Raw genomic sequence first — 10,005 nt, forward strand, 5'->3', positions numbered from 1 at the left:
ATACCGGATACCGGAGAGGACAGGATGGACATGATTCAAAAAGGATACACGAGCAAGATACCGGACAGGATTGGACACACAAGATCAATAATGGATACTGGGGCAAGGTACCAGACAGGACGAGACAGACAGGATCGATACCGGATACTGGAGACTGGAGCAAGATACCCTACAGGACGAGACAGGCGGGATCGATACCAGATACTGGAGACTGGAGCAAGATACCGAACAGGACGAGACAGGCGGGATGGATACCGGATACTGGATACACGAGTCAAAACACAAGTGTTGCAAGTGCACCGGTTCGTTGACGGACTGACCAGGAGTGAATGAGAGCACTGAGTTTAAATAGGAGGGGAGCCAATCAGGCAACGAGCAACAGTTGGCGCCAAACGAGCGGCTTCAAGTGAGGCTAATGGGGAACCTTGACACATGACAAAGGACGATAATGAGACAAAGTAGTCTGATTTTTGCACACCTCAGCACCTAAGCACCAAATAATACAATTATTGATAGTATTAGCAAGTTAACAGCTAGTCAAGCCATCCAGTATTTTTTTTTCTCGTTACCTGCACTTTTTTTAATACAGAGGATTCCATGTATCAATTATTTCATTCAAAAGGAGCAACGTATAGACTTAATTTAAGTTAACATAGACAACCAAATCTTTCTATGCCACAGTTTATATATTGCATTATTCCCTTGCCAATCTAATGATAAATAAGCTGTAGGTTTATTTTTGGGAAAATCTGTCTGTTCCTCACCATAGACAAAGCTTACCGGTTAACTCCGTGTAAATAATAAAAGCAGCAAAGAAAGACCAAAAGTATTGATTTGATTAAAAGAAAAAAACATAAAGTTAAATGTTAATGCTATATAATATGGAATCCCATTCATGTGAATTCAACTAAAGTTCTGCTAACATCACAATTATGCAAAAATGAAGAAACAGCAGGCTTCTAATATCCATTTCACTGCACTCAGCTCGCACTCCCTCCATTTCTCTGGTCATGGATCAGAGATGGTCGTCGATAACAAACAACTGCCCCCAAAAAAGTAATAATTCGCTGCAGAAAATGCATGACCATAGCCTCGGGGAGCAGGAGGACAGCAAGTGTAAAAGGGAGCTCACGCGTGTGTGAAATCAACTATTTCTCTCAGAGACAAAATGAGGTCGGGGAATTGGACAGAGCGCTGTGCAGATGAAAACGCTTCATGCCATGCGAAGAAAAGCTGGTGGAAAGACCTCAAGTGTAAGAGTCGAGGGGGAGAAAAAAAGAAGAATCGACGACCTATTAGGAAATCAATTCGGAGAGATTTCTTGGTAAAATCGAGGTCGAAAAATGGTTTGAACTCGATTCCAGTGTCTTCCTGGCTTTGTCCGAGGAGCGTAAGAGTACAGTAACATGTCACGGTTGCCCATTGGCCCGCCCGTTTGGCACCAGCTCCTGCCCGTTGCCTGATTGGCTACCCTCATATTTAAACTCAGTGCTCTCATTCACTCCTTGTCAGTCCGTCAACGAACCTCTGCACTTGCAAGACTTGTATTTTTACATGGGACAGATGGGATCCTGACGTGATTGAAAAAGATTTGCACCTACATACTTAGTTGAATTCACATGAATGGGATTCCATATTATATAGCATTAACATTTAACTTTGTTTTTTTTCTTTTAATCAAATCAATACATTTAGTCTTTCTCCGTTGCTTTTATCATTTACGCGTAGTTAACCAGTAAGCTTTGTGTATGGTGAGGAACAGACAGATTTTCCCAAAAATAACTCACACATAAATCCTGCTCCTGTATCCAGTATCCGGTATCGATCCTGCCTTTCTCGTCCTGTCCGGTTCATGCTCCAGTCTCCAGTATCAGGTATCCATCCCACCTGTCTGGTCCTGTCCGGTATCCTGCTCCAGTCTCCAGTATCCGGTATCGATCCCGTCTGTTTGGTCCTGTCCCGTATCCATCTCCAATCTCCAGTATCTGGTATCAATCCCGTCCGTCCCGTCCTGTCCGGTATTTTGCACCAGCATCCAGTATCCGGTATAGATTCTGTCTGTCCTGCCCTGCCCGGTATTTTGCTCATGTAACCAGTATCCGGTATTGATCCCGTCCGTCCCGTCCTGTCTGGTATCTTGCTCGTGCATCCAGTATCCAGTATTGATCCCATCTGTCCCATCCTGTCCAGTATCTGCTAGTGTATCCTGTATCCAGTATCGCTCCCGTCTGTCCTGTCCCGTTTCGATCTCTTCTGCCCAGCGATCACCGAATCGCTGGCGTTTGTGTTCCCGCTCATGACTGCCCCGTTCCCGTAAAATATAGCTTGTGTGACAACGTTACACGTCTGGGTCCACCGTCTGTTTGGGATCTGACAGTAATGTTTTGCTGTATCGCGGTTTACTTTTCACGGTTTTGCTACTTAGCGGAATGTCATTTTTCATTGTGCTCTGAATTCTAATTGGTTAAACCGTTACCCAGCCCCATTCTTCCTGTGTCTGCCTGTGTGTCAATGACATTACGGTCTGAGTAGTACACATACGTAAAACATACCTCAAGTATGTAGGTGCAAATCTTTTTCAATCACGTCAATAAAAGGCTCTGGACCGACTAAAGCACTAAAGGCAAGGGAAGATCCTTCCTATCCCCGACAAAATTGGACTTCTCGATGTCTTAACCTTGCTCTGGAGCTGCATGCAGCTATTTGCCACTCTCTAGTTTCTCACTGGAGCTTGTCCGAAAATGTTTGATATTGGAAAAACATGTAGTTTGTGTAGGAGGCCAAACAGGACAAACTACACACACCACCGCTAAAAATACAGATACGGATTTAGACTATCGCTGAACCTTTTTTGAAACGTAAATCACACAAAAAACGAGGAATCACTGTATTTTAAGTCCGATGACGTGTTACACTGGCGGAACGAGGCGGGGGACGGCCTCCGCGGAGACGGATGGGGCCGCTAACTGGGGTTGTCACGGCACTTTGATGGAACGAAGCAAAGGAGAATTCATCCTTTGCTTCCTCCAACCCGTGCCCTCCTGCTGACAGCAGCTGGAAATAAGGCCCAATGTGAACACACATTAATGTGTGCGTGTCTCACTTGTACCACCTATTGGTGTGCACGCCTGTGTGTAGTCGTCTAACTTTCCTTTGTGTCTTCTTTCCCTCCTGGTGTTGTGCATCTCCTCGGTTCAGGGAATCGGATGAAAGCGGTCCATTCGAGAGAGAGCGGAAAAAGTGCGATAAGAGCGAGATGGCGCGCCGAGGAGAAAAACATCCTTCCTGCTCGGCTTTATGTTCGCGTCGGGTCACAAATAAAACCTTGGTCAGGATAATCGGCGTTAGATCCTGAAGAGGACCTAAAGTTGGGAATGTTCTCAAAGGGACGAGTGATTGTTGGTGACTTGAGACGTCATTGCGTTTAAATCCAAAATCTGAAAGAATGCTACAAGTCAACTCAAACCAAGTCACATTTATTTATATAGCCCTTAATCACAAAATGTCTCAAAGGACTGCATAGGATTACAATTACACCAACCAGTCAAAACACAGAACAGAAACTGGACCCAAATGCGTGACGTTCTTACACAAGCCTTTCATTTTACGGGAAATGGGGAGTCATTCACGTTAGGCAGCGGTCTGGCGTGGAAAGAGAGGTAGCCAGAGATCGATTCCAATTGCCCGAATTGATATCGGACGGATGGGGTTGATACCGGACAGGACAGGGCAGAAATGATAGATAATGAAACAGGATATCAAAAATAAACAGGAGAAACTAGACGGGAACGAAAACTGGAGAAAATAATAAACACTACAAAACTAAACAGGAACAATACCGGACTGGAAATACCAACAGGAAAACAGGACTGAGTCAGAACCCACGTCTTGCAAGGCAGAGGTTCGTTGACGGACTGACCAAGTAAGAGAGAGCGCACTGAGCTTAAAAAGACGGAAGGCCAATCTGTTAATGAGCCGCAGCTGGCGCCACAAGGGCGGGGCCAATTGGGCGTCATGGCAACCGTGACATACCCAACATGCGAGCAAGAAAAAACTCAAAACCTCAGCACTGGGAAAATAAGAAACCTTGAGAAGGGGCCTCGCAAGTTGCAATCCCCCTTCTGGGATGACCAGGGTGCAATACATTTAGCATTGGGTAACAGTACACAAAACATGGTGAACATCAATAAAAGAGAACACTCGGTAACATGTTGAAATTTGTTCAGAAAGTGCATGCCAGCAACAAGGACTCAAGCCTGTAAAATACTCCAAAAAGTCCATGACAGTAACGACACAGCTTTCCATCTCAGCCGGCTGGTCGATGCAGGCGTTGATATATTTCAGGTCCAGAGGCTGGTCCACTGACTCATCTCGAATCGTACTTCTCCCCCGTATCACCACCAGCCAGGTAGTCGGAAAAAGACCGGGGAAAAGAAGTATAAGGTGGGCATCAATCATAAGCTGTTGAATAGAAGTGTGTCTTACGTTTAGATTTAGAAACACTTAGGGTGCAGATCTTATCTCCGGAGGCAGAGCGTTCCACAGCACCGGGGCCCGGATGGAGAATAATCTCAAGCCTACAGATTTCTTCTTGGCTCTAGGAGGCACAAATAAAAAGGCATTTCCCGAGTAAAACATAGGGGGAAAATTAAATTGATAGTGTTTTGTTTTATAAAGTTAATGCTGGTCTTATTTAGTGTGATCATCTCAGAAATGTGCTTGTTTAAACATTTCTTCATGAACTGAAGTGTCTCTGTGTGTATTCCACTCAGAGAGGTAAAGTGAAAAAAATATGAAATAAAACGCAACTGAAGTCTCATAATAACGACTAGATAAATGAAGCAGGTATAAATGAAGAAGTATAGAATCATGACTGAATATGGGCAGTGACATATTTCAAAATTACAACAGTACTGTATCTCCTAACGGTGTCAAAATCAGGTCCGGCCAAGCAAAGCTGGAAGGAGCTAGCTAACAACCTGGTTAGTCTTTTCAATTAAATTAGTAGCCTAATTCAGAGGGTTATTTGGCCAAGTTTTCCACCTTTAGATGAACAAGCGGATCAAACTATGTCAAAAATGAATTCTAATGACATGTTTTTAAGATAGTTTTTCCAAAAATGATGGATGAACTCACCAAAGATGCTGGGTTGAATCTTTAACCCAACGCTCAGATGCAGACACCAAAGATGCTTTTTAACTACTGTAAAGTGGGATTGAACGTATACACACACATGTTCACTTGCGATTGTTGTCAGGACCAGCACACAGGGTAGACCCAATCGCTCACAATTTTATTGAAAGAAAGAGGAAGAGCAGCGCCCGCGATCCAATGCTCACTGGACGCGGGAAGCAAGTCTCTCTTGTACTCGGATTGTGATCCGAACCCGGAGGTGGATCTTCCGTAGCAATTGAGTATCGACTGATTGACCAATATGAGACTTTTCAGGAGTCAGACTTAACCCTCTTTGGTGTAAAATGATTTTTACATGTTTAGACATTGAACAAAAGATATCGATTATGTTTTTCTACTTTGACAGTTTTAACATTCCTCCTTTACAAAAGTAAAATATTTTTGACAACTGACACAAGTGGTAAAAATGGTGGACAACATCAGCGTAAATCTGCATTGATTGTGTAGATTACAAGATTTGGAAGCTATGCTATTCATTCAAAGTCACCTTGTCAAGAACAATCCAGCTCGTGGTGAAATATATTGGTGGTTTGATTTTTACAGCAGGAGCAGGTCAGGAATTGTGTGTGTCAGGGACGGAAAAACGGTTTGGTAGTCGGGACTGGGAAAGCAAGGCGTGGTCGGGGTAGGAAACGTGTCGTAAGCCAGAACGGGAGAGTAGACGTAGTCGGGGACAAAAAAGGTCGCAAGCTGGGACGGGAGAGCAGACGTGGTCAGGATCAAAACGGGTCGTACCTGGAGACAGACGGGAGCAAAAACGGGACAGGTGGGAGTCAGGGTTGAAAAAAGGCTTGCCTACTATACACTGAGGTTAGCGGACGGACTCACAACAGGGGACAGACAGGACTGGGTTCAAATAGTGACAGGGAGCCAATCAGAACCTGCGGCGGTTGGCGCCAAATGAGCGGGCACAGGTGATCCAAATCTGTAATCATTACAATTGTACAAAAGAAATCATCAAAAACATTATTTTTGGAACTTAAACCTTGAAAAACCCAAATAGAGAAAAACACATTACTCATGGAAAAAATGAGTTGTGGTTGGACACCTTCTTATAAAAGAGGATTTTACAGTTGTAGATTCTCTACACATTCATACTCATTTTAAATGGGAGTGAGAATGCTGTCATTTTGGTTACGGTGATTTATAACATGAATAAGATGTTCTAGTAGGCTTTTCAACGGCTGCAGTCTTCGCCTTCAAATGCAACACATCTCGTCTTCAAATGTCTATTCTTGAAAGTGTGGACTCCCGTTTCGGCGTCACCATCCATCTTGCATTTTACGCCTTTGCCCTCCCGATTAAAAATGAATGTTGCCTTCTGCTCTGTGTCACTTGCGGGGCTGCTGCCTCTTTCTCATTGCATGCCCCCCCAACTCACTAAAGCCGCTCTACTCTCTGCAATTCACCTCTACATATTGTCGTTTGCAGGGTTGGGTAGGGTTACTTTAACTTGATTACTTTCAATTACTTTTGGATCACTCCAATACCAAATATGCTAATAAAAGACAAAAGAAACAAAATATGAATAAAATGATGACTCACAACACGTGGTAAGCTTTCTCTCCTGGCTTTGATCTCTTTGATCTCCGGCAAAACTAATAATAATAATAATAATAATAATAATAATAATAATAATAAAATAAAAAAAATAAAACTAACATAAAATGCGACGGAAACAAAATGAAAATAAATCCAAACAGCTTGCCAACATCATTTTTGCCGTTCCGTGTATTCCGTTACTCCCCAAGCCTGCACAAAATGTAGTCATTTTATTCATATTTAGTTTCTTTTGTCTTGTATTAGCATATTTGGTATTGGAGTAATCCAAAAGTATTTGAAAGTAATCAAGTTAAAGTAACCCTACCCAACCCTGGGCGTTTGGACTGTATTTGAAACAGGCCCTTTTTTCTACCATTTTTATATTACACTCACAAAAACTGTGATAATGACCATAAAGTCGCTCTACAACCCCTCCCCCCCTTTCTTTCTACTTAATGATCAACATCAAAGTAAATAGGCACGCTTAAAAAAACTATAAAGGCTCTTTGAACACTTATGAGAAAATATTGTACTTTCAACTGTTTTAAAGACTCCTCAAACGACGCACCCCACCTCTAATGATTTAAACGTTTTTCTACTTTTTATTGTTTTATTAAAGTGTTTACCTGAATACGAGAACTTCTCCGTTTGATTTCTTATCTATTAAAGAAGGGCACTAATGCTTCGTTAAACATTTATTTTAAATTTTATATTGTTCACATTAGTGGAAGCTAGAGCTCTTGTTGGTGATAGAAAGGAGTGGAGAGGTGTTGTGAAAGGATAGTGGGATGTTTGGACACGTTGTAAGAGATGGGCAGGGCACCTGTATGATGCGGCAGGGGTAAACCAGTGAAAGCTGTCGGGCCCTGCTGTTGAACAAAACAGTGTGTTGTGTCGCCCTGACCCGAGTGACATGGCCGCTTTCTCGTGTCCCGTTTCATCTAGAGGGACGAAAGCATGACCGACTTGGGTGCCGAGGTGCTTAACTTGTTTGGGTGTTTGGGCATTTAGGTTGGTCATGGTCCCAAAAAAAGAAAATGTAGATAGATAGATAGATAGATAGATAGATACTTTATTCATCCCCGAAGGGAAATTCACATTTCCAGCAGCATCCCTGAGCTGAGAACAGTACAATAATAAAGGCAAAAGAATACAATATACAAATACCCAGTGTGACGTGCAAATGCCCACTGTAGCGTGTTATATAGAGTAACTAAATAGTGCTACACAGAATACATATTGCAGTAAGATTCGGTAATATCCAATGTAGGTGGTGTGGTTTAATGTGGGCCTTTACTCTGCCGGGTGGAGTTAAAGAGCCTCATGGCATGAGGAAGAAAAGAAAATGTGTGTTTTTTGCTACTTTTTCCCTTTTTTATCTTATTTTATTTTTTTGTACGTGTTTGTGTTGCTGTCGGTCACCCCTCTTGAGGGATATGACCAGGGTATATAGAATTATTCGCATTGCCTTAAACAGCGCACCCATGACTTTTATTTAATAAAACAATACCGGGATGGGTGGATGTTGTCACGGTTGCCATGGTGCCCAATTGGCCCCACCTGTGTCGCGCTGGCTGCGGCTCATTGACAGATTGGCTTTCCGTCTATTTAAGCTCAGTGCTCTCATTCTTCCTTTGTCAGTCCATCAACAAACCTCTGCCCCGCAAGACGTGGGTTTTGACTCGGTCCTGTTTCCTGTTGGTATTTCCTGTCCGGTATTGTTCCCGTTTGTTTTTGTCCTGTTTAACATCGGTTTCCAGTTTTGTTACCGTTTATTTTTGTCCTGTTTTATATTCTCTCCAGTTTTCATTCCTGTCTAGTTTGTCCTGTTTAATTTCGATATCCTGTTTCATTATCAATCCTGTATGTCCCGTCCTGACCGGTATCGACCCCATCTGTCCGACATCTACTCGGGCAATTGGAATCAATCTCATCGGCCTCTGGCTTCCTATCATTTCACGCTGCCCAACATGCATGACTCCCCATTTCCTGATTGTGTTCTGGTTCATGACAGATTTTCTCTAGTTGATTCATAGCAGTCAGCAAATACAGCTACTGTGGGTGCTTTGTAAGTGGAACCCAGTGGACACATTCAAAACTGCAAGTCATTGTTTGACGTGATGTAGCTCATTTTTCTCTTGCGCTTCTCTCAGCATTGTCTCGCAGGCCACATACAATGATTTGGCAGGCCACATTTGAACCCCGGAGGCCATGAGTTTTATCCAAGTGGCTTAGGATGAGAAAAAAAAAGATCCAGGTAGAGGGTTCATGTATGTTTTTTAAAACCCCAAAAGGTTTGTGGATGTGTGTATGTGTGTGAGTCTCTTGCCCGTTTCGATCCTGTTAGTGGCAATATTAACCTAGGGTCTCCCGTTTCTCCTGACCAGTGTAACCCCATTAAGTCTCATTACCGCTCTCATGAGGATCATTACTGCTTTCTTTAGCTCATTTCAGAAACTGCACAGTTAGCTTTTCTCTTCGTTGAGGATAGACAGCTAACAGTAGCCTCTAATCGAGAGCCCTTAACATCCTTCTTCTAATATACAATAGACAGGGTTGGGTAGGGTTTCTTTAACTGGATTACTTTCAAATACTTTTGGATTGCTCCAATACCAAATATGCTAATAAAAGACAAAAGAAACTAAATATGAATAAACTGACTAAATTTTGTGCAGGCTTGGGGAGTAACGGAACACATGGAACGGCAAAAAGGATGTTGGCAAGCTGTTTGGATTTATTTTCATTTTGTTTCTGTCGCATTTTATGTTAGTTTTGCCGGAGATGAAAGAGATCAAAGCCAGGAGAGAAAGCTTACCACGTGTTGTGAGTCATCATTTTATTCATATTTAGTTTCTTTTGTCATTTATTAGCATATTTGGTATTGGAGTACAGTGGAACCTCGCTACTTCGCGGTTCGATGTTCGCGGGTTCAGAGCTTCGCGGGCTGGGCCTAAAAAAAAAATAAATAAATAAAGAAATTATTATTATTATTATTATTTATATTATTATTTTTTTTCAAGCATTTTCGAAGGGGCGTCGCTACTTCGTGAGTCCATGTTCGCAGGTTCAGAGCTTTGCAGGTCTAAAAACATAATAATAATTAAAAAAATAATAATAATAAAAAAAAAATATATGAAAATATATATATATATATATATATATATATATATATATATATATATATATATATATATATATATATATATATATATATATATATATATATATATTTATATAGTTTTTTTAAGCATTTTTGAAGGGGCGTCGCTA

At 42.0% G+C, this 10,005-nt stretch overlaps 1 long non-coding RNA gene across 1 annotated transcript; it reads right to left on the reverse strand.

Annotated features, from left to right (window-relative positions):
• Positions 1–3,346: 3,346 nt before the first annotated feature.
• Positions 3,347–6,254, reverse strand: LOC148372648 (uncharacterized). Its single transcript, XR_015849656.1, has 3 exons — positions 6,022–6,254; positions 5,681–5,928; positions 3,347–4,597 (listed from the first exon to the last, which is right to left on the reverse strand). It is a non-coding gene; the product is annotated as an uncharacterized LOC148372648 (long non-coding RNA).
• Between the last annotated feature and the right edge of the window lie 3,751 nt (positions 6,255–10,005).

This window comes from Urocampus carinirostris, chromosome 2 (genome assembly GCF_059441175.1).
Source record: "Urocampus carinirostris isolate Australia breed hairy pipefish chromosome 2, RoL_Ucar_1.0, whole genome shotgun sequence".
Taxonomy (NCBI): domain Eukaryota; kingdom Metazoa; phylum Chordata; class Actinopteri; order Syngnathiformes; family Syngnathidae; genus Urocampus; species Urocampus carinirostris.